Raw genomic sequence first — 26,081 nt, 5'->3', positions numbered from 1 at the left:
TTTAAGTGGAGTAAAGGAAGGGTTTACCTTCTTAATCGTAGAGGCCTTCTCTCTCATTAATCGAGCCTTTGACCAGGCCGTAAGTTTTGGATGGGGGTCAGACGGTATCTAATGTTCTGAATTAATCTTCAAGTTAAATGTATGATGTTGTGGAGTTTAAGGAATACTTGTGTTTTCTTTGAGGTTTGTACGGCAATTAAGTAGTAAAGGTATCTGTATAGAAAAAAGACGTTGTGACGTAGTGGGTAAAGTACCAGCATCTCAAGTAGGAGTGTGCAGGCTTCAATTGTAGGTTAGACAATACCAATGTAACTTTTATAAGTTATTTACATTCTAACTATATCTTGGACATTGAATAAGTAAGATAAAGAAAACATCTGGATGGAACCTGGAGATTAAAGTCTGAAACCGCCAATTCAGATTGAGCAAGTTATACTTAGTCTTAGCAAAAAATATATATGACAACTTTTTGGTAATCTCCCCATTGTTAATTTGATCACAGTACCTGTCTTTTGTTAAGATTAAGGTTCACCAGAAAAATCTTATTTATCATTGTCAGTTAGGTACACAGATATAAAAAGAGTACCTATATGTCATTGGTCCTTCGAAACGAGGGCCGATTACGTTCGAGAACTTTCTAGGCCTATTGCCAACATATTTTACCGTCTAGATGGTAGATAGGCCCCATTAGTAGTTGTGATCCAAATAGGCAAAACATTTTTCGCGTAGGTATTTGTTTTGATGTCCATATAAAACATCTGCGAACTGCGATTTGACCACTGAAATCACAGCCATCAATTATAATGATTAATTTTGTAAAATAGGAGGATAATATTATAATCCAGTTTTATCCGGACTCGTTCCGGTAGTGGTAATTTACTGAAGCCTTTTTGATTTTATGAAAATTATTGGTTAGCCACAATGCTGTATTTGAGCCACTAAATACTCTTATGTGATATTTATATTAATTAAATTCATTGATATAATTATATATTTATTTTATTATAGGAATATTAAATGACGTTTACTACCCCACCCCACTCCCTCATCTGGATAACTGCAAATCGTGAAATTGGAATTGCCTTCAACAGTCATGCCAACATTACAAGTTTGGCCATCTTTTCGTACGGTTTCTAAGGACTCTCAGGATCATACAATATTGATACAAACTTTGGTACCAACATGTGTAGCTGGCCTTTCACTCACCAAAATAGTAGCATTCCAGCTATCCTACCTTTTATGTCAACATCAATCAAAAGTTTGACCAACAAAATAGACACGACAATGCAACGTCACAAACATACCTACAATATTGTTTGAAAGGTATATGTTTCCCACGCAGTTGCCAACAGCTGTATAAAGAAAAGACCAAACAATTAGAAAGGGTCTCTTTGCAGGGACAAACTATGTCAATAAGAAGGGACAAGGTCCACGCAACATTGACTTCATGTAACTCTGATGAGGATCTATTAGACTCTATAAATCTGGAAGGTATTTGATGAACCGAAAAAAGGCCTAATGATCGAAGGACGCCGAGAGTTTTAAGAGACCTAGATAGATGCTTCCTTAACGACTGAGATCAATTTGGAATCTCTAGGGAAATCTGAAGGGATGCTGTAATTGTTTTTGATTATTGGGTTGCCAGTGATTTGTGGTGAATTGATTGGATGAAAGGATTTCTCTTTATTTCCTACAACCTTTTATCCTTACCACTTTTTCCATAAATGACAATCCTATCGCCTTCAAACGCCCACCGCTGGCAGCTTAAGTATGGAACCATTTATTCAAATATAAAACCATTCTAATCCCATAATATAATGATACCCACACCCTGCATAACCACATCTTATCCGATTCCCATAAATAACGCTCAAAAAGTAAATCGGATTCCTAAATTGAGTCACCTACCAAGTACGAGAAATATTGAAAACTGCTGATAATAAAAAAATGGTGCAGATTTCAAAATTTTTAGGCAGGTTATTAAATTCAGAAGCAGAGTGGGAGCAATATCGGAAACTCATTAATAATGTTACAGGGTGCGGCTAATTTCACCGTGACTTAGGCATATTTACCTAAATGGATAATTTTTTATAAACCACGCGGCTAAAGAAATATAATTTTGATTATGAATTTGCATTTTTTATTTCTGACACCTATTGGCTCTCGTTGATGCAGACTCTATAGGCCTTTTTGAGGAGAACGAAGCAGTTAGATTGATTACTAACTCACATACCTTAACACCCAGATTTACTTTATTGTTTTATACCCAACCACGTAAGTCTAATACTTTTGCGTGTGCCAAATGAAGTTTCAAGAACTAACATCAACAATGATTGTATTGTCTATTTTGTTTTGGATCTGAGTTTCAGTCAAAAATTTTCTTCGAAACTTACGATTGCTGGACAGAGGTAAGTCTCATATACCTACATCCTACAGCTTTGATAACGATTTCCTCGAAAACTGGATAGAAATAGGGGCGTATGTTTGTACATACAATTTGTAGTATTGTAGTTGTGTGGTTTCACAGGTTTCTAAATCCGTTTTTTTGTTCATTTATAACCTCTCTAAGAATAATAAAACTAAATAATATAGTTTCAGTAAAATTAAATCATGAAAAAATATAATGCTATAATATAAATGTTTGCACTCATTGTTCATGACAATAAACAAAAATGAGGTGTTCATTTATTTGTGTGTAAAAAATATACTTCATTTCCATACTATTTACTGACTACATTTCGTACTATTTTAATTATTAAAATCCTTTGCTAAGCAATTTTATTGCTTGAAACATGCATTTTACGATTGTTTTCAGTAACTTTTTAATTTACGTCATCAACATCTTACTCCGAAACGAGCACAAAACGTCTACCCTTTTCATTACAATGAGCTTCTGCTCGAACAACTAAGATTACAAGCTAAACTTCACCATATAGTTTAACTAGTTTTGACAGCTCCAACTATTTGTCTCTTTTACCCCCCACCTGCTAGTGAAAGACGGCAATAGTAATATTTAACTTTAGTTAGAAAGCGAGACAATAATATTAAGTGAGATATTTTGGGTTGTTTGAAAGTTTAGTCACCAGTATTGAGTTGGAACAAAGTCGTCATAATGGGTTGGTATTTTGAAGGAAAGTTGCACGCAAGTGTAAAGATGGTATAAATATACTTGTTACATAATCTGTATAAAATAACAAATCTATCATAATTTATAGGTTTGTTGAAAATAAATTTCGTTACATATTTCAGAATCTTTAAATACGGTTTGTTTACTTTTTCACATAACTGAAACATAATGTATGTAGGTATAACAATTTAAGATACATTGTAAATGGACAAACTAATTTATCTTAAAGAAAAAATTTCCCTTTCAAAGAACCTGATTACCTACCCAATAAATAACAAAAAGACGCTACACAAAACAAATACTTCAACTACGCTACTTAAAAGTTGCTGTAGCATGAGCAAACAATCTCAGATTTTCATTGATTCATACGAATTTAGAAAAAGTTTGCTATTGTCCGGTGACCCATATCACCGACCAGCTATCTGATTAAGACGGACAGCGCCCGTCAACCTTTTTCATAATTCAATAACTTTATAAAGCAATAAATGCGAAAAACTTGAAGTACTTTTTACCGGAGTAATATCATGATCAATATTTGAAGCTTCCTTTAGAATTGGGTACCGAAATAACCTTTTAGTTTTGCGGTAGTTCAGGGAAGTATTATGATATGCCTACATTTATCTCTATGTGGGATTAATGTTCCTTGAAGTATAATGTTTATTTTTAAATTCTACATACACTGTGTGAATTATTTTTTGAGCATCCATTATCGCTTCTAACTAACTATCTAATGAAATAAAATGTACATGGGATCATTTCATAAATAAGATCAGATCAAAAATTAATTGTAGAAAACCCTTAAAGTAGTTAAAGGGTGTAAAACTAAATCATGTGACCTGTCTGTCTGTTACCGTCCAAAATACTGTTGCAATGTAAACCAACATGTAAATTAATTACATGAGTAGAGACATAACAGCACAAGTAAGCACCATATCGTTTGCATCTAGAAACTTATGTATCTACAAACAAAGGTGCAAAAATTACTTCTATGACAAGACTCTAACAAAATTGAAAACGTGCCGGTGCAAGTTGACTGCTTACGTATTTGCGCACAAAGGTTGCAATTTCGCGAATATTTTAGAAATGTTTCCACGCAATTTCCTACTGTTTGCAAGAGTCCGTAGACAGAACAAACATTTGTATGCGTCACCAGTGAAATCTCACCTTTACACCATAACTCATAGAATTATACCAAATTCACACAAAACCATTATAAGTAGGTAACAGGAACAATTCAAGCTTTTGAGTCCCTAAACTAGTCTAATTAAATAGTTAGAGCTCCCGCTCACAGCAAACTTTTAGTCGACCGATACCTAGTTTTTTTTGTGCTCATAAATCAGTATGAAGATGAATAGTAGTAGGCACGTTACGAATCTCAGGTATATGTATAGCCGGTATCAAACCCAGTCGGTTTGAAAAAACTATGATTTAAAGTCAAATTCAAAGGTTTTCACCTATTACAGTGCTTAAGAAACGTCAAGCTAAGTTTCAATGAGTGGGTCTTATGGAAAAGATCCGACAAGAAACTACACAGACATTCTTTTTTTTCAAAGTGTGTACAATATTTTATGGGCTGACTGCTAGAAAATTATACATTGCAAATTGAACTAGGATTTAAATCGAGATTTTCTTTAAAAATGTTAACCATCGGTGCGACTGTCGGCCGACTGTTTAGTCTGTAGTATGTGGGTACTATTATAAGTACATAGGTACCTACAAACAGGAACAATCTAAGCTTTTCCGTCCCAAAACTAAGTTGTGATCAGTAGGATATTATTGGGCATTCTAATCCACCTTCCGTTCCTACGGCTCACTCCGTTCGCCTCCGTCGCTCTCGGTGGATTAGAATGCCCAATAATATAAATGGATTACCTTGTTCGATCAGCAAACGGATTGGGCGCCATTCCACTATTTCAGTTCACACACACTTTACTTACACGTTAACAAACAAGGTATTTCGCTGTATGAACCGCTAGCCTAAAATTCAGGACAGATTGTCTCATGTCTCTCCACAAAGTAAGAGATTGTGCATCGCTACAGGTTACACATACTCCGTTTTCTGTGACCAGATTGGCTCGAGGACATCTGAACTTTAGGATACCGTATATATTAAACTAAAATTTGGGACAGATTGTCTCATGTCTCTCCACAAAAATAAGAAATAGCGTATACTCATAGGCACACACACATTCTATTTTCTGTGACCAGATTGGCTCAAGGACATCCAAATTTTAATTTAATTCATTCATACAGACGACACACACTTCACACTTTAAGAAATAAGACATAATGGCCATCTGAACTCTGAGCGTTGAAATAGATTATGGTGCTTTTACACTTGCCGCCGACAAAACGGTACATGAGCCATTCGACGCGACGGCGCGGCGGGGCGGTCAGCCGGTGCGACGTACTATATCATAAACCGCTTGTCGATGAAGTCGGAAACGATTTTATTATGCAGTCGATGAGTAAGTGTAAATGGGCTCTTAACATCTGCAAAACTGCAGAATTGGATTATGAAATAACTTGCAGTGTAAGAACTTTATAGCATGCGGTGTGAGTGTGGGTAATTTCCATAAATATGTTAAGCAATCATATTACAAGAAAGAGGACCGCTGTGTATGTTGCGGCTATAATTCAAATTAGTATTTTATTAGAATTCTCCATGATCAAAAAAAAATTTAATTGACACTTATATGGATTATGTCTGAAATAAATGGTTAATAATAATAATAACCAGTTGTCAGTTCTAGTTAAGGAATTGTTTATAAGATATTCTTAATCATATCATTACCTATTGAATTGAATAGCGTTTTTTTTATTCGAATTCCAATTACATGAATTTAATGTTTTATAAAAAATGTTCTAGTAGTTTGATTTGATTATTTTATTTCAATTTTAAGTTAAGCTGTAGCATTATTGTTATCAAAATTTTTGACGTGAATTTCATTTCATAATTTCATATTATGAAATGTTTTTAAAAAAAATGTTCTAGTATTTTGGTTATTTTATTTTAATTTTGAGTTATACTACAACATGGTTGTAAACTAAATTTTTAACGCGACTTTCGTTACATGAAATGTTTTATAAAAATTAGTAGCTATTTTATTTTAATTTTGAGTTAAACTACAAAATTGTTGTAAACTAAATTTTTACCGCGACTTTCGTTACATGAAATGTTTTATTAAAAAGTTCTAGCAGGGGGTTACTTTACACCAATTTTGAGGATAATTGTAATATTTTTTTTTGAAATATTCGTATAATGTCATATGATGTTTTATATTAGCGTTTATTAAACAAACAAACTTACATAATTTTATTATCATACCTATAATGATTAGCGACAGCCAGGTAAGTAGCTATCGGTTCCACCTTTGTCGGCGTTGGTGGTTTTATATTTCATTTCTCACGATAAAATTGCAATTTGACAGTATTGGTATGCAAGCAATACGATTTAATTGGACGTAAGTGACATAAATTGGTAATACAACTGTAATACATATTATTTAAGGATTAATTTTGTGATTAGGTAAATTTTGCTGAAATTGTATTTTTTATGAATATAAACCGATGGATTGTATCCAAAAATTACATTTGCTCCAGTATTTCCAAGTGCTCATCGCTGTCTACCTTACGTTATAATTACGTGAATCTCTTCATAAAATGTAAGTAAGTACTACTCAAAATTAATTTAATTAAGAAGGTTAGATATTTCAGTGCGTTCTTTACATCATAATTGTTTTATAAAAAATAACCTTTGTGTTCGATTGCAGGTCTGACTCCGAAGTTGAATACCAGTCGCTGCCGGGGTGCTCAGCAGTAGCCGAGGCTTCGAAAAACGTGCAGCCGAAGAAAAAGGCTTCGAAGCGCAAATCTTCTGGGAGCGGCACCACGCCTTCGGAATCAACATCGAGGTAATTTTGACTTTATTACTTACTTGTCGTGTATGTTATGTCCATTAGAGTTTTATTCACAAATCGAAACTAAACTCTAGTTCAGTAACGTAGAGAGCACTATCATAAATGTTAGATACGATATCTTTCATACATCACGTTTAGTTGGTCATATTTAGGAATTTCTTCTGTATCGTGGGTGCGTTTACAGACATAAATCTCACATGCACACACACACCTAGACCCCGAACAACTATCTGTAGATTATACAAATATTTGTTCCGTGCGGAATCGAACCGCGACACGCAATGCAGCAGTCGATCGCTCGACCACTGCGCCAACCGTGCCGTCAACTTTGAAGGTATTATTATCGTAATAATTATAAATAAAATGTTTTATTTTGTTTCAGTAAATACAAACATCACAGCTCGGACCTCTTCGGTCTAGAGAACGACAAGCTTCTCCCAGCGACATCGTGCGGAGACCTTGGATCGTCCCTCGTCAGCCGCGTCGCCAACGGGAAAGTTCGGCGGACAGCTGACCTAACGGGGGACTTCTACGTAGAGGTGAAGGTGTACCATAAGGCTGACGCCGCTTCCACTCCTAGAGAGGATCGGTGGAAGAAGGCGTCGGTTGCACTGAAACTGCAACTTAATAGAGGCTCCTCGACGTGGGACGCCTTACAAATATTTATGAGACGGGCTCATGAGCTGTTTGATAACTCGGAGCCCATCTTTTATAGTGATAATATTAATATAAAATAATTTTTTATATTAATATTATCATTGAAAATTTAATGAATTTAATTTTTTTTTATATTTAAATTGTAATAGAAAATGTCATTTTCACACATTTTTAATATTTAATTATAGTTTCGACACCAGTCTCTTACATCATAGTCCCTATTGTGTATACCTAATGTGTTTTGGATATATTGTTTTTTACCTAAATAAATAATTTCTTTCTACTTATACTTAACTTATACTTTATTTTTGTACCTTTTGCTGTCTTATATTAACACATAGCAGCATCTTCAGTAATTTATAGCTTGTTCTAACTTTAAAGTACAAGGTAATTAGCATAATAATAAAATGCCTTTCTGTACTGTTTGTAACACATCTGTTGAGCGCAATCACTGGGTAGGTCATTTACGCAGTAACGATCATAAAAATAAAAATATTTCACATTTTTGCGAAGGCGTTGAAATTATACATTCTGCATTTCGTAATCGTATAGCTTCTTATAGAATTACCGATTCGTTTGAAAATTGTTCTTTAGAATCATTTTTAAATAATATTCAGGATAAAATTCAAATGTTAATAGATATGTCTCTTAAAGAACATACTTGTTTGAAAGTAAACTTTGAATATTTTGCTTTGTTTTTATTGGTTAAAAACGAGTCTCAGGAGATGAAATCATTTTGTACGAAAAATTTCAGTCTTTATCAGAATTATGATTATGTCACTTTGATATCTCAAGTTGAAAATACTTTAAAGAAAAAGATTGAAGAATTCCAAGACCGTGATAGTGGTTGGACTTTATTAAGTAGTTCTCATTTGGAAATTAACATTAACAAATATCAACCTTTGCGCGGCTCCGGTTTTATTGAGTTACCGGCAGCAATTAAATCAAAAAGAGCGTGTGTTAATATTCATAATAATGACGAATATTGCTTTTGTGGTCAGTAGTTGCTGCTTTATATCCAGCTAAATCTCATCCTGAAAGAGTTTTATCGTACCCACATTTCAGAAACGTGTTAAACATAGAAGGTTTGTCTTTCCCATTGAGTTTCTCTGACATAGCGCAGTTTGAAGTAAATAACCCCGAAATTTGTATTTATATTTATGGTTTAAAAAATAATACCGTGGTAGGACCGCTTTACAAACCAAAATCCTTGAATAATAAAAAGGTGATCCATTTACTTTATTTACAAAATGACAATCTGTCACATTACTGCCTCATTAAAGATTTACCGCGACTTGTTAAGAATCAAATAACGAAACATCACAGTAAATTGTACTTTTGTGAGGAATGTTTAATGTTTTTTGATTCATGTGATGATCTTAGTTCGCACAGTTGTGGAGGAATTGCCACTGTGCTGCCTCCAAAGGGCTCATTCATACAGTTTGAAAATTATAATAGAAAGCAAACTGTTCCATTTGTTATATACGCTGACTTTGAAACAATGCTGGAAAGGTACCAATCTTGTGACCCTGATCCAACAACTGCGAGTACTGTAACACGTCAGCGACATGTACCTATAGCCTTCGCATATCATATAACGTGCACATTAGATGACAGCCATAATCGTTACGTTTCGTATCGCGGTTTGGATTGTGTATCTAAATTTGTTAAATCTATTTATAACGATGCACAAAAATTTATGGTATTTTAAAAGTAACGTTCCTATTATTTTTACTGATGATCATGCTCATGACTTTGAAAATGCAGCAACATGTCATATTTGTGAGCACTTTTTGTTCGGTGACAAAGTCCGTGATCATTGTCACTTGACTGGTAAATATCGCGGCGCAGCTCATAGTTATTGTAACATACAATACAAAGTACCATCATTTATACCAGTATTTTTCATAATTTATCTGGTTATGACTGTCACCTTTTATAAAAGAATTAGGAGAAGCTCCAGGATCTCTTAAAGTGATACCTAAAACGAAAGAAAACTATATTTCTTTTACAAAATTTATTCCGATTTCCCTAAGGAAAGCATTCAGGTTCGGTTTGTAGATTCTTTCAAATTTTGGGAACTAGCTTAGAAAAGTTAACTAGTACAATGAAAATACAAGAATTTCAACAGTTAAAATCACATTTTCCTATTGAAACACAATTCAGTTTGTTAACCCGAAAAGGAGTGTATCCATATGACTATATGTCTCAATGGGAACGTTATGAAGATACATGTTTGCCATCTAAAAATCATTTTTATAACTCTTTGACTAATGAATTAATTTCCGACGAAGACTATGAACATGCTCAATCTGTTTGGTCAGTATTTAATATTCAAAATATGGGTATGTACACAGATTTATATCTTAAAACGGACGTTCTATTGCTAACAGATATATTTGAAAGTTTTAGAAAAACTTGTAAACGATATTATAATCTCGATCCTGCATTTTATCTTACAGCACCAAGCCTATCGTTTGATGCAATGCTTTTGAAAACAGGAGTTAAATTAGAATTAATTAGTGATGTTGAAATTTTAGAATGATACAAAAGGTATCCGCGGAGGTGTTTGTATGTGTTCCAGAAGACATGCCAAAGCTAATAATAAATATTTGGATTCTTATGATACGTCCAGTCCAAATTCATTCATTATTTATTTAGACTGTAACAATCTATACGGGTATAGCATGTGTCAGGCACTACCCTATTCCGATTTCAGATTTATGAACAGAAAAGAAATAGATGATTTACAATTGAATTTAACAAATATTAGTGATACCGCGGAAAAAGGTTATATTCTTGAAGTTGATTTAATGTACCCTAGGCATTTGCACATTGATCACAATGACTTCCCATTCTGTCCTGAAAATGCTTACCACCTGGTGGTAATAATAAAAAACTAATACCAAATTTGTATGATAAATACCAGTACGTTATTCATTACGCACATTTAAAAAAATGTCTACAGCACGGTTTAGTGTTGAAAAAAATCCATCGAGCTATAGAATTTAAACAAAGTTGTTTTTTAAAGCAATATATTGATCTTAACACCCAGCTACGTCAGAAAGCAGAGTCGACCTTCGAACAAGATTTTTTTAAATTACTAAACAATAGTATTTTTGGGAAGACGCTGGAAAATAATGAACAAAGAATAGATGTAAAATTAGTAAACAAGTGGTGTGATTCGAACAATAAAACAAAAAAGACAACTTGTGCTGAGAAATTAATAGCCAGCCCTTATTTTCATAGCGCGTCTGTCTTTTCTGATAATTTAGTAGCAATCCAAATGAAGCCTTCGCGTGTTATTCTAAACAAACCAATATATATAGGGTTTGCTGTATTAGAATTGTCTAAGAGTCACATGTACGATTTCCACTATTCCACTATAAAGCCTTTTTATGGTAACCGAATTCAATTGTGCTACACTGACACAGACAGTCTGGTTTATAAAGTTGAAACGAATGACATTTATAAAGATTTCAAGATGCATTTCCTAAAATACTTAGATACCAGCAACTATGATTCGAATAACGAATTTGAGTTACCAATTATTAATAAAAAGATTCCAGGGCTATTTAAGGACGAAATGGGTGGTAAAATCATTAAAGAGTTCGTTGGACTGCGCTCAAAGCTTTATTGTATTAAAACGTTAGATAAAACTATAAAGAAGGCAAAAGGTACTAAAAAATGTATTACGAAGCAGTTTAAAATGACCGATTATAAAAGTGTTTTGTACAACTGCAATGTCATTCGCAAAAAAAATATTTTGTTTAGGTCAATAAAACATGAAATATTCACACAAAATGTAAATAAAGTGGCACTTTCAAGCAATGATGACAAACGATTGCTATTATTTGATAAAGTGTCAACTTTAGCCTGGGGAAATGCAACCATTTTTATGTAATGTGTAATAAATAGGTATTTTTCAATCCATTTTTACCTTGTAACTTCATTAATGTTGCAAAATATATGTAATTAGCTACCTAAACTTAATCAATGACTATAACTCCATACCTACTATCTATGATGTAAGTACCTACCTAGGTACATGGTAAAAAAATATGTAATTTTGAATGACTGGTGTCCTAAATAGGCATAAGCTTTTTGTAATCCATAATTGTAAGGACTAATATTAGTTTGTAAGAATTATGTATACTAACCAAAATATTTTTATAAATAAATATATTATGTTAATTATATCTGTGTTTTAATTCCTCATTGCACTCGCAAGTTGCAAAGGTATAAAGAAGTCTGTTGTAAAAAAATTAAATAGTCTTGATTATGAAAACGTATAATTGTCATGTTATCCGCAAAAAATGTGTTGTTTATGGAATAAACAATAAACGGATGCTAAATATCAATATTATATATTTTTAAAATATTATGTAAAACATACAATAATATATTTTATTTCCATTCCTGATGTCAAATATTTTCAAAACAAGTGCTCGAAGCATACAAGATCAGACTTGTGAAAACATTAGTTTCATGTTCATTCCTGTCTATTGCGCTTACACGTATCTGATGTTAAATATGACACCACACAGGTGCGCTCGTATAAAGTATACAGGTTTAAACTTGTTAAAACATGACATTGTTTTTTTTACGGATTAGTTCCGTCAATGTAACTCCTCATCCATACCAGTTCTCGCAATACATTCCTCTCGTACTTTCATTCTTCATACTGTGCTTTTCTTACATCCTTTCCATATTTTATTTTTTTAATTTTTTTTTACTGTATTTTTTTTTTTATGAATATGCAATGTAATGCTGCCTTACTAACTTTAAATTAGCTACAGTAAAATATTTTTGTTTCAAATTATGGTTTTTAATCATTGTTTTTATTTAATATATTTTATGACCATATTAGCGTATATTTATGAATTAAAAAACTGTAAATACAATTTTCCTATAGCTAATTTAAATACCAATGATTAATTATAATAGAAAATGAAACATAATATAAATTTAAACTTTACACTATTTATTTATTTATATAACAGTAACTTATAATATTATATGTACATTGATAAACTACAAACTATTCTAGATAAAGTTTAAACATTATATATTTTTACAACATTACTATAAAATTAACTTTATAACTGCGCAAATATAATATTACCAGAATCAACTACAATACTACTACATAGCTAATTATGGCTAGGTACAATTATTTTATAAACTTATATTAAAATGTGATTTCCTTATATATTTAATATAATGATTACAATTAAACATGTGATGTGTAGACAAAATAATAGAAATATCCTAATGTTAATAACTAAAATCTACCTATATTATTCACATGCAACATATTTACATACATACAAATAATCATACTTAATTATAACTATAGTTTTCACAAAGTTTCCTTACATATATATAAAGATTACAATTAAACATGTGATGTGTGTAGACAAAATAATAGAAATATCCTAAAGTTAATAACTAAAATCTACCTATATTATTCACATGCAACATATTTACATACATATCTACAAATAATCATACTTAACTTATAACTTATAACTATAGTCTTCACAAAGTTTTTTGGATATTTTATTTATTAATGCCTGTGTCTCGTCCATTATATAGTCCACAGGCTCAGTCACAACGTATTGCGCACTCATCACTAGCACTTCTCCGTCAGGGTTGCAGGTTTTGTTGTTCATTAATGTCCAACACTTGTACTTGAATGAGCCGTACTCCTTTTTTCTTCTCATTGTTGATGACGAACGATTGGTACACTGGAGTCTGCTTTTGCTTTTGACGTCTCACTCTAGGCTTCTTACTCGCACGAGGTTGTGGCTCTGGTGTATGCCAGCTCAAACTTGGAGTAGGAAAACCTTGAGCGTATTGTGAGAAACGAATGTCAGGAGAATCACACATTATTGATGATCTGAAACAAATAAAACAATAAGTAAGTTTTAAATCAAAATGAGTAATAAAGATATACGGATAGAAAGATATAGGGTCAATACTTACAATGTTTTATTTTTTGATGAGATGTTACCACTTCGACAACGGACAGCGCAATGACGAAGGAAGTGAAATAGTTTAATGTAACAGTACTCAATAAAGACTCGTATGCTTTGAATCAATGTCATGTTTTAACAAGTTTAAACCTGTATTCTTTATACGAGTGCACCTGTGTGGTGTCATATTTAGCACCAGACACGTGTAAGTGCAATAGACAGGAATGAACATGAAACGAATGTTTTTCATAATATAAGTATGTATAATGGTATTTTATGACACATTATTAACAATCCACTTCATCATTTCCAAACTTTTTGCTGAATAAATTAAACACAGACATGTTATTATCAAAATACCATTTTCTTATACACACAGCATTATTTAATGCACAGTTAATTCTATGATGCACACAGTTAAAGTCTCTTTTATTTTTAAAAACATTCTTTTAATGTTGAAAGATTAGGACATCCCTTTTCACCAAGATCAATCACTTTACAGTTCGTGCATAATTCTTGAATCCACTGTATTTTTTCCAAACCCTTGGTCATTATTTTCTTATTCTCGAGATATAATACTACGATGCGTTGAAATTCTTTATAATCGATGTAGCCCTCACTCCAGTAAATTCCTCGATTTCTTTCTATCCATCTCACTTGCTTCTTTTCTTCTTTAGACAAATAATGAAACGGATATGGTGGTTTTACTAAGAATGTTTGGGTAAGTTCCTGACTTACAATGGCCACTTCCTTCACGATAAAATTATTTTGATTATCTTTAAATCCTTGGAGGTCAACTATGATGGTATCTGCGTTCATGATATCTTCTTTACGATGTTACTTAATGGCTTGTATTCAACAATGCAGTCATTCAGAATGAGACAATAAGCTGCAGTTTGATCTGGTAGTTCCGAATCACTCTCAATTTCTACTCTTACATCTACGACAGGACCCGCCTTTAGATTATCTGCTTGTCTAGAGCAATCGACTACAAACAGCGGTGCTAAATCTTTAAACTGTTTCTCACTTAACAAGGGTTCTGGACGGCGTCCGTAATACGACTGTTGAAATCTGACGTATTGCTCATATAATAATGCAATTCTGTTATTAGCGAAGTTCACATTAAGACTTTCATATGGAAAATAAGTTGAATTTAGGTACACTTTTACGTCACGAACATTGCAGTGATCGAATTGAGACATGTCAGAACTTGCACTATTTTTCCTATTTGTCTGTAAGCCTATAATGACGTATCTTGGTTTTTCAATTTGAGATGCAGTTTTGATAGACCACGTATGCTTTGTAGTTTTAGGTAAAGCTGGATATTCGTAGAGATCCCAATTTCTGTAAATCATCTGGAGCGGACGATCTTTTCTAACAGTTTTAGCAAAGAAATTTTTCTTTATCTGATACTTTAACATGTGGTACGCGCCATATGATTTTGTTGATGTGAACGTCATCCACTACTTCGCCGGTGCTAAGTTTTACAGCGTTCAAATTAGTGTTACTTCGTAACAGTACCAGTTCGTGTCTACTATTTATGATGACTTTTTTAAAATCTTCAGCGAAACCGAGGATATTGCGAAGTGGGATAGAAGCAGAAAACTTCCTCCATGATTATTTTTATTCCATCGATATTCCAACCCCAGGCGTTAGACATCTTTGATTCGCCCTCATTCATTGATATTAACGATTTTATGGTTGTAGTTATACCAGCATTTTTATTTTATCTATCTCTACTCCATTTAGCTCATACCTAATATCTTGAAATAAGTAAAGTAGAGCATTGTTGGTGAAATGGACACTAGTAGCTTTGTCTTTCGTATCCTTCTTGCTAACTATAACGGTTCCTTCCAAATATAAAGTGCTAGCTGATGGTAATATGTACAGGTCCTGTTGATTGATAGGTATGCGTATTTCATCATTTCTATTAAAACTTGTTACGTAGGGTTTGTAAGAATGAAATTCAATTCCTTCTATTGCAGTGTCGTAAGTCGGAGTGGATAAAACGTCTAATATATTCATTTTAGTAATCCGATTGCTTTAAGGAATGCCTTATTATCTTTAGTTAATTTTATTTTCTTCTTAGAGCGTGGTCTTGTATGGTGAGTAGCTCGAGTAGAACTGATATTTTAACTTGTTGAGGTACATATTTATTGTAGTCAATCATTTTTCGTCTAAGATGCAAATACAGCTGCACTTCTTCACCACGTAAATTTATTAAGCGATTCCTTATGTCTAATAGCCTAATATGAATACAGCTTATATTATTTTGATTTATCGGAAAGTATATTGCGTTCTTCGGTATTTCTATGATCCTATATCCAGGTGGCACGTTGAGTGCAAATTCGTGAATAATGTGACTTGGTTCACCGTTTATAAACGAGCCGCTTACAATATCACATTCAACCCTGATCACAGTCGTAGGTAAAATGTTGACTGGAAACTGTGATACATGCCATTTATTACCTTTTAAAATCTGCTTATTAAATCCTAACAGTCTTCTGAAAGAGCTTTCTTTGCTAAAATCAATGTCTTTTGTACAGAAAATAGTAGTTTTTAACGTATTATTATTGCATAGTAGTTTTATTGTTGCATCCTTAATTTCAGATTTTAAATAATCACTGATATCTTTCAATTCATATGTACCTTCCGGTATTTCAATAACTTCGTTGGAACCGTAGTAGAACTTGTTATTCGTTTTGTCAATGTTGGGAATAGAATTAAATGTTGAAAATGCAATAAGGCGCACTCATAAGCTCCATCTAGTTGCAACGTATTTGGATAGTATGTAGATAAATTTGACGAATTTCCAGTTATTGACAAAGTGAGTGACATTGTGGAAATGATTAAAATTAAAGAAAAACATACATTTTATATTTTTTTATTCCAAAAAGTCATCAAATACTCTAAACATAAGTGACCACAATTTACTGCATTGAATCTTTGATATCTTGTGTAGTTATAATAAACATTACAATTCTTAAAATATCGCATTAATTCTGTTGGAGGTTTTAAATCTCCATAGCTATCAAAATATTCACAATGCTTGTATAATTTAACATAAGCTACCCAATGAGTTCCTTCGTTCTTAGAATCGTCTAAGTTTACGATAGCGCATTCAATTTTTCGGCTTCCTTGGTAACTGATCCTTCATGTAGATTCCCGGAAATATGGGATGTCTTTTGCATACTTTTGAATATCTACATTAGTCAGAGGACGATTGGGTAGCATACTTTTAGTTTTTGATGGTTTTATAAACAAACCTTTGCCATTTTGTACGGTTTAATGTATAAACCCTTGCCCACCACTAAGCCTTCCATAACCTTATTGTGTCGTTCTGTTTCTCGTAAATTTTGCTGAGCTGCTTTGTAATCATTCACAGTTTTGCAATACCAGCGGCACCACCAGCTAAAGTTCCTAAAGCTGATAAACCAGCGAAAATAGGGATTAGAGGCAAAACCCTCCAGTCTTTGGCAAAGGTATTACTCGCGGTACTCGAATTCGATTAATTCCTGGAAACATTTTTTGCTGCTAAATAAGCAACTTTAATCAAAGTTTTACTATTCTTGGGTTTCATTTTTTAATTTTGATCTAATTTTGAAACCAAGCTTCTAAATGTTTTACACCGGAACCAGACTTCAGTTTTGCTTTCATAACCTTGCTCACTAGCCATGAGCTTAACTTTTCACCTTTTCCCGCATCTTTTGATTTAAGTCTTTGTTTAGCCATGTTGAGTAATTGTAAGTCAGCTTTGTGACGATGGGATAGATCTGTATGATTTGCGTAAGCAATGTCGTGGTGCATACAAGCTTCGTCTAGCTTATTCACGCCTCGATCACCTCGCAACAATCGTTTTTGAAGTTTAGTTCCTGGTCCGCAATAATTGTATCCGGGCAAATGAACTTCGAACGGTAGATTATTAATTATGTTATTTACTAGTCCACCACCTTGCATTACTTTAAGTGTACTGATACAAATATTACATCTGTATTATTTATATATTTTAACTCATTATTGCAGCTTTATCAATCCAACTGTTTTCTTCATCATTCAGACCTAACCACTTCACGAACAGTTTACGTCCTCTTCTTTTTAAAACTTTTTCTATCAAATAAACATCAGAATAATTAGATTTCTGAAGTTCTTGCTCATAAAATGCCCCAATATTATTTTTTTCGCTGATCTTCTATGTGGTATGTTACTGGTATGGTTTTATTAATCTTTTTAATAGTAAATAATTCAGTTGACCAATTGGGGGTGTAACCTTTCTCGAAATTGTGTTTGTATTTACTGATGCGTACATAATCGCCTACTTTAAACTTAGGTTTCTTTGTATGGAGAGAAGATATTTTCTTTAATGTTCTGTTAATATTTTCTTTTATATCGTGTTCATTATATTTATTTACTTCAGCTGGTTTATATTTAATAGTCTGATGCTTTGTATTATTATATGTCTTCAATATTACTTCTAACGGTTGTCCTAACCATTTGTAGTTTCCGTTATAGCTAAAAGATTTATATAACTTGTTTTTAATAGTTCTTATTAGTCTTTCAACAATCGAAGCTTTTTTGGTTGAAAACGTTGAGTAATGGTTAATATTGTTCGTCTTCATAAGATTCTGAAACGTATTGTTATAAAACTCGGTCCCCATATCCGTTTGTAAATTAACAGGTCTGCGATTACTATCAATCAATATCCTTTCAAATGCATGAGTAACATCTTGTTTATTTTTTGATTTCAATGGTTCCGCCCAAGCATACTTTGAGAAGCAATCAATAACCACTAGCACATAATTGTAACTTTTATTATACTTTTTCAAGTTTTGCATGTCCATCAGATCGGCTTGCCACAAATCATCGATTCCTTTTAAAATAACTGAACGCCTCAGGAAATTTCTTCGTGCGGCTTTATGTATTTCATTAACTATTTGCTGTTTTGCCATTTGGGAAATTTTTAATTAACTTATCTACCTCTGCTTTAGTATAAAACTTGTCTTCGAAATGAGTCAAAACGTCTGATGACTTTGTTTTAAATAAGACTTAACTGCATTTTGCCCATCTATTATAATTTGAGAACGTAATGAAGAAATCAGTCTATTGAATTCTTGTACTGTCTGAGCATTCATTCGATCTACATAATCCTTGTTCACAGCTTCGTCTCCTTCTACAGGAGATCTTATTCCTTTCAATCTAATTGTTTTTAAATCATAGTCTCCCGTTTCTGACTTGCACAGGGCGTTCTCATTAAAGTCAAGTAACTCTGTTAAACGTAATCTTTTATGAACGTGATGTCCAAATTTGTCTACGTTCATATTTAGGTGTATATTGATGAAAGGTTAACAATAAAATGAATACATTTTTTAAAATCATTTATTTATTATTTTATTTTCACGCAATTCTTCAATGATAGATATAATTTCATTGTTAACTCCAGTGTTACCAGCATCTCGAGAAGCTATCAGTAATTTTAACCTATCCACTAGTTCATTTGGATCATCCCAATATACAAAATCTGTGTTCTTTTTCCACATTTTTGTCAATGACAGTCCTTTTCCCTTCGGAATACTGTCTTGGATGGTACTTTGTAGTTTAAAAAGTGGCTTAATAACTTGTAAATATTTCTGCCCCTTATTACTTTTTATTGGTTTACCGGAATCATAGTCTCGTCGATGAGCATTTGTATCGAGTAGCATTGACTTATAATGTTGCATATCCCTGTCGGTTACCAAACTTAAATCTACATCTTTCTTTAGCAACAACTGTTTTAAACCAGGTGTATTTTGATATTTGTGTCCAGACACATTAATATATTCATCGCTGATTGTTATGCGAGCTGAACCTAGCATCAAGTTCCCATCCACCACTCTGACACCATATGGGACCCCGGCAAGTGCTTCTGAGGTTATTGACCAAGATGATGTATCACCCTGTTTATTTTCAACCAATGATTGAAACGAACAATCACTGTCCTTGTCGGATTCATAGTCACCGTCGACTTTACTCAGGTTTTCTTTCTGAGAAGCTGAATCAATAAATGAAATATCTGCTTCTTCATTTCCCGTAGCATATAAACGAGGAGGTTGCATGCTTGCATTTGCAATTAGGTTGAGAGGTTCTGTTACAGGCTTGAACATTGACTCCAGTGTCTGATTATTATCAATCTCAATGTCTTTCATCTTTCGTATTTTTTTCTTAACAGCTTCTGCAGCATCAACAATTTGTTTTTTTAATGTTTTTTCCATTTTTATATCTTGATAGGTTAAGCGTTGTTTAACGAATAATAATATTTCTGTGGTAAGATACTTAAATATTTATGATCTTAATCAAAGATTACAAAAGTGTCAAATTTATTTCTGTAACATCCTTTATTTTTGGAACAATCCTTATTAATGACTATATAATTGAAAGGTTCACTCCATATTTTTGAACACATTTCACGGAATTCGCTCCATGACATATCAGTGTTGACATGTTCTTCATAAATATGTTTCAAATTAATTTCATCTTGTTTAAAAAGTATAATTAAGTTAGCATTGTCCCGAACTAACTGTTTAGGAATTTTAGTATATGTTTGGTTAAGATAAAAACAATCAATACATTTATGTCTTCCCATCGCAAAGTAATCACGCATATTGTTTTGGTTTTCGCAAGCAACATCATCAAATATGATCACAGAATTAGGTTTTGCCTCCTGGACACTCAGTACTTCCTCATTACCATGATATTTCTGGAATGATACACCAGGAACTCGTTGCAAAACTTGTTCTAAAAAAATGTATTTGGGTTGATGCAGAGTTTTCGAATAAACATAAACATTTTGAAATCTTAATCCATTCTCATGTATGAGAAGACCTATTAACAAATTAGTTTTTCCAGAATTGGAAGGCCCGCAAATAATGCAACGTACAGAGTTGGGTAGTAGGTCTCCATGACGAGAACCAGTATTTCGAGGCTCAATACAAACTGTATTCACATTTAATGATTGTGGCTGTTTGACAAACTTCATGGTTACTACATGAAACGAACAGACTAAAAATGACTCAATTAATTTGTTACATTCACATTTATAAGCAACATTACGCCAGCAAACACTAAATAGTCTGTTCTCATGCTCGTTTTAGTTTTAAACTAATAACCAATTGGAATGGCGCCCAATCCGTTTGCTGATCGATCAAGGTAATCCATTTATATTATTGGGCATTCTAATCCACCGAGAGCGACGGAGGCGAACGGAGTGAGCCGTAGGAACGGAAGGTGGATTAGAATGCCCAATAATATCCTACTGTGATCGGCTTCGAATTAAATAGTTAGTCTTCGAGCCACAGATGTGGCTGAATTTCAATATTTTACCCGAAGCACCTGCCATCTATCCCACTATTCAAATATTCGGTATTACTTATATTTCAGTTGACAGACTATTGGGTATCCGTTGGGTACAAGTCACATCTGGTACAGATTGTAATAGATACCTATTATTATCTATGCGAATGTATGAAATATTTTTACCCGACTGCCAAAGAAGGAGGGTAATGTTTTTCGAGTGTATGTAAGTATGTATGTATGTCTGTTCCTTTGTGACCTCCTGTAGCCTAAACGGCTTGATGGATTTTGATGTATGGATATCGTTAGATTTGTCTTGATTACGGGAGTGTCATAGGATACATTTTATCCTAAAAGTCCCACGGGATATTTTTTCTAAATTTCCCTTTAAAAAAATATGTATGCGGTATCATTAGATTCATTTCAATCACGGGAGTAATAATTAATATAGGATACGTTTTTTCTCAAAATTCCCACGGGAACATGTTAATTCTGCGTCAACGCAAAGCAACTCATGCGTTAGCAAGCAAAAAGATAGGGCGTGGCCTGGCATGCGGCGCGCGGCGCGGTGCGGAGGGGGATATGCTCGAGTATACAGCCCGAATGCGGGCACACGCATAAGGGCACACGTCGTTGACGGTCTTCAGCAGTAATGACTCACCTAATTCTTTTTCTTCTTCACTACCAACAGTCCAGATTGGCGGTAAATTTATGTTGCGGAGTAACATCACTCGTAATCTAAAGCCAAATGTCGTCGAAATAATTTAAAATGGTACTTACATATACATAGTCTTCTACATCTACAACATTTTCGTTAAATAAAAACAGCTAAAAGTTATAAATAAAAGAATTATTATTAAAAACAAAATACCCGACTGCACACTAAAAAGAGTAAAACAAGCCCCACAATAATATTTAATTTATAAATATTGATGGAAAGCATCGCAGGCGGGGACCACCTTGACCGCCACCAACGAAAATTCTGCTAAATGGTGCACAACCGAAATGACTATAAATAAGCCTCTGTTGGTCCCCGCCTGCGATGCTTTCCATCAATATTTATAAATTAAATATTATTGTGGGGCTTGTTTTACTCTTTTTTTAGTGTGCAGTCGGGTATTTTTAAATAAATATTCGATTTGTGTTTTATTTTGTTTTGTAAGAATACCTACTATTACAAGGAAGGACACTTATTACTGTCCCACTGCAAAACACAGGTCTGTTACAGATAAAGAATGAACGTTAATCACCACGTTACCTCAAGGCAGACTTTGATTTAGGAACGCCTAATAGCTTTGGGATGCGAGAAAATCCGCGGGAAATTGCTAGTATTATTTAAAAAAAAACATATAGACCATTTTCTTCTTTTCAAAAATATATCTAGACACACGGCAGTGTGTCCGCCAAGTTCGAGCAAAAAAAGCGACACACCGGCGCGGCCGTGGGTTATATTACACGAACCATTTCGGGCCAAATTCGACCCCCCTGTAACTCAAAATCTATTTTATTTACGCATATCAAATTTCTAGTATCTGTTGAGACCTCCTCACTTATCTAAAATACAAAATTTCATTAATATACCTATTGTAGGTCTTGAGATATTGACGTCAGAAAATCGCTATTTTTACTATACATTCACTGACTGACTGACTGACTGACTGACTCACTCATCAAAAACCTAGACCACTTCCAATGGTCGTATTGACTTGAAATTTGGCATGGAGGTAGGTCTTTATGTCAAGGTAAAGGGAAAAATCTGAAAATGGCCAAGTGTGAGTCGGTTTCAAAATAATGAAGGTGTTTTATACCCGGTGTAAATTTATACCCCTAAGGAACTAAAACGAACTAAATTTATTTATATTTATATAATATATCTTCGAATGGTACAAAGGTTTGTATTTAGTCAAAGTAAAGTAAAAATCTGAAAACGGCCAAGTGTGAATCACTTTTGAAAATAACGAATGTGTAACTTTGATCCACGAACATAATATATGTCGGCGCGTTGATAACATTAAAATTATGAGCGGGTAACCCCGAATAGAGTAGTAAGTGTCACGACGATTGATGGCAGCAGTCATTCTGGTGACAGGTGCCAACTGAATTGTGCACATACTGACCTATTGGCTCGAAATCTCATTCCATCTTACTGATTGTGTGTGATTGAATAAAATGGTGAGGAAACCAAATAATGGAACGGTGGACTACACAAGCGTGCCTTTATTTTTGAATTCCGGTCCTTACAACGCCCGAGATGCAACGTGACAGCCATGACCGCCGCGAGGCTCCTTCTGACGCTCCCACATATATGATAACATGTCATGTCAGTCAGTTGGTAAATCTAGTCCATTTAGTTAATCTAGTTCATTTCTTTGTAAGAAACATAGTGCATATTTAAAAATCTAAAAAATAGTATAAATGAGACATTTCTTTAACTAACTTCATCATAAGAAAAAAATAGAATAAACAACCTTACAAAAATAAATGAAATCCCACCCAAAACAAAAATGTGAAAGACTGCCAAGTTCGATAATATGGGAATGCTTCGCCTATAAAAGAAGTGAGATCTGAATAAGTACCAAGTGTATACCAATGATGATTACTTGGCAAGTTTTAATAGAAAATTAAATACTTGATTCATTGCGTTTAGTAGGTTTATAACAAGGTGTATGAAAACTTGCCAAGTAACATCATTAAAAAGTAACTATTTTTAACTGAGGTATGTGTATGAAACTTGGTACTTATTCAGATCTCACTTCTTTTATAGGCGAAGCATTCCCATATTATCGAACTTGGCAGTCTTTCACATTTTTGTTTTGGGTGGTTGTATTTACGGTACTACTTATGTATGGTGAATACAATATTTAATATTTGAAGTTTTCAGCTCACAGCACTATACACTGTATTTTAGCGTAACTACTAAGTGTGAGTAGGTATCTAACACACTGAAATCGTCTCAGTGGTGTGAGATAAGCCTAATAGCGATTGCTTATCTTGCTCAATGATGCATGAATGAGTCTTGATTATTATATGATGTTTATCACAGCTGTAACTAAGTCAGTTGCTTGGATAAACCTAAAAGATTTTCATCGGTTCATCATCTGTCTAGCCTTTTCCCAACTATGTTGGGGTCGGCTTCCAGTCTAACCGGATGCAGCTGAGTACCAGTGCTTTACAAGCAGCAACTGCAATCTGACCTCCTCAACCCAGTTATCCCGTATCAATCCAATACCCCTAAGTAAGACTGGTTATCAGACTTACTGTCTTCTGACTACCCGTAATGACTGCCAAAGATGTTCAAGTAACAGATGCAAGCGCAGTGAGATGATTATAAGATAACGCCTAATAATAATAAAGAAACACTTGCGACAATTTGTCTGTAATCCCATGTAGGTTATAATAAGTATCAACTACTTACAACATTTTTGAATCGCTAAACGAAATTCCTTCGGCTTCCTACCAAGGTAAAGTGTCTATGTACTTAAGTTATATTAAATTAATGACATTACCTACCCTACGTTCCGTGTTAAGCACTCGTGAATAGGATTAGGTTGGCACCCACAGAGTTTACAAAGCTGCTATCGTAGATTGGAACGTAGGCTGTACATTTGATAAGAAATACATAGTGATAAAATTATGAGCGTGAAAATATGAAAGTTATTCAGATCAGTTACAAATATTGTTTTATGTACTTAGTAAAAATGTTAAGTAGTTCTAAAAGTAAAAGTTGATTAGGGCCTAAGTACTTTATTATATCAGTTCTTAAAACATAAAAATGTAAAGATGAAAAGAAAACATTTGATTATATTTTTGGACTGATTGGATTTATTAAATTATGTTAATACCTAGATTTTTAGACTGTTTGACTTAAGGCTATATAAGATTATGACAAGTAGGTTAGCATAATATTTGACCAAGGCACACAGCAAACTAAAAAGTCGGCCAACAGTTGACACAGGGTCAACTTACAGCTTGGCAATTATTTTTTAAAGAAAATATTGATTCTTATCAAAGTTTTCAGTCGGTCTGATACCAGCTAAATCCCCGATACTTTTAAAGTGCGTACTTTATTCATCTTCATACTAATTTATGAGCCCAAACAAACTATCGGCCGACTAAAAGTTTCCACTCTAAGTCTATGAAATATATTATCATTTTTCGAGACCCAGGTGAGCAATGCTTTCATTCGTGTGGGCGTTATAACAAACGTGGGTAGATGGAAATGTGGCTAAACTTTTTTGTAGTTTCAACGAGTACCTTTGAATTTTTAATATCAAATGCGAACTTTTTCAGTGTGATAAAGAAATTGTTTGACACTTTGTATGGTCAGATGTCTGCTTTATGTTTAAGTTTATTGGATATGGTATTGTTGCCAGTTTTAGAAGTAATTTGTAAAGAAAATTTTCTATAGTTTGGTGTACCAGTTGGTGTATTAAAATATAACTATTGCTATGTTAGCTATGTTATATTCATGTCATGTGCTCTGGTTACTGATCTGCATTATTAATTCAATATCAACTTCTATAGATAAATGGGCCAACACTTAATTAAATATTGATTAGGTGCTTGCCATAAACAATTCAAGATCAATTTGTACGTTGAAGTTTCTTTCAATTACTTTACTTTGATTGATACACAAACATTTTAATTAAAGTTAATTAAGGAAACAATTTATTATAAACCATCAATAAGTAATTATCAAACGAAAACAAAATTAGTTTCCTAATTACTTCACAAGAAACACAAAGTTCAGTCACAAAAATAAATAATGAAACATCTTCGCGACACCATAACAAACAAAACTTCGGGCAATAAAAACTCGAGACAAACTCATTAAATACTTACTTTCATTGAAAAATCTTGGAACAAATCTACACAACACGATCTGAAGAACACTTTGAAATAACAAAAATATTACTGAACTTTTTCCAAAGACTTTTATATCAAGCTGTCACTTTGGGAGTGCGATTCGTAGCGCGAACTACGGTGCTACACGCTACGGCGTAGACGTCCGTTCGAGATCGCGATAACGCTACACTGACTGCAGAGCTACGAGATTCGTAGTACACGGGTATATTA

General features: G+C 33.5%; 1 protein-coding gene across 1 annotated transcript in view; it reads right to left on the bottom strand.

Moving 5' to 3' along the window:
- LOC126053863 (suppressor of lurcher protein 1) overlaps nt 1-26,081 on the bottom strand; it is an 83,182-nt gene extending 57,101 nt beyond the window's left edge. Inside the window, exon 1 of the mRNA XM_049837174.2 lies at nt 25,848-26,081. The gene's annotated coding sequence lies outside the window, so the exon portion shown is untranslated. The remainder of the gene's footprint in view (nt 1-25,847) is intronic.

This window comes from Helicoverpa armigera, chromosome 14 (genome assembly GCF_030705265.1).
Source record: "Helicoverpa armigera isolate CAAS_96S chromosome 14, ASM3070526v1, whole genome shotgun sequence".
Lineage (NCBI taxonomy): Eukaryota > Metazoa > Arthropoda > Insecta > Lepidoptera > Noctuidae > Helicoverpa > Helicoverpa armigera.
This window is presented reverse-complemented; position numbering and strand designations above follow the sequence as displayed.